We start from the raw sequence: 892 nt of genomic DNA, 5'->3' as shown, positions 1-892 counted from the left end.
TTGTGGTGGTGACTTTCTTTTGTAGGAGAGGAAGAAGAGACTTGGGGAACAACATGGCAAAAGCAGGTAAATAGCCGCAAATTCTAGATATGGTGCCCCTCATTGCCCTCTTTCGTTCTACATAACCCACCTACTACTTGCTGTCTGGAATTAACCTGAAACACACTGAGGCGATATATGCACTTCACTAGCCACATTCACCTACCTAAACTATGGCCTGAGTCAAGGTCTTAGGACCCTTCTTGAGCATTGATGTGGAGAAGGCATGAATATAATGACAGAGGAAAGTCTGGTGAAGTGGGTGACAATTGAGGAGGTGGGGGACAAAAGGAAAAGAACTTACTTCCTGCCCAAGGGTGTGGGGATCCAAGGGCTGTGGCAAGAAGTAAACCCAAGGATTGAGGCCACCAGGATGAGAAGTCTGGATGGAGAACTCCATGTGACTGAAGTCAGGGGAAGTAAGGGAGTGTCTCTGGAACCTCAGTCTAGTGAAGTCCTCGTCCTCACAGGAGGGCCATGACCTGTCCCTGCCCCCACTGCAACAAATCCATACCAGCCTGGACAAAGGCTGCTATGTGCTTGGCTTTCTAGAAGTTTTGTGAGGTAGAGAAGCGCTGAAGCAAAGTCCTTTCAGGGTAGCAGTGGTACACACAAATTTGTGAAGAACTGGGGAGGGAGAGAGAAGTAAGGAATGGGTCTAGACTACAAGTAGATGGAAAAAGACACCTCATTCTCAAATCAGGGTCAAAGGTAGAGAGAAAGGGACTGGTGATTTAGATGGTACAAGATGGCAGAACAAAGAGGTGAAGGTGTCTGTGTACAACCACTTTCTAGAACTGTGAAATGGACCCAGGTTTTGCAATCAGACCTAGATTGGCATCTTGGCCCTGCT

This window comes from Manis pentadactyla, chromosome 4 (assembly GCF_030020395.1).
Source record: "Manis pentadactyla isolate mManPen7 chromosome 4, mManPen7.hap1, whole genome shotgun sequence".
Lineage (NCBI taxonomy): Eukaryota > Metazoa > Chordata > Mammalia > Pholidota > Manidae > Manis > Manis pentadactyla.
The sequence above is the reverse complement of the archived record's forward strand: the minus strand, read 5'-3'. Positions refer to the sequence as shown.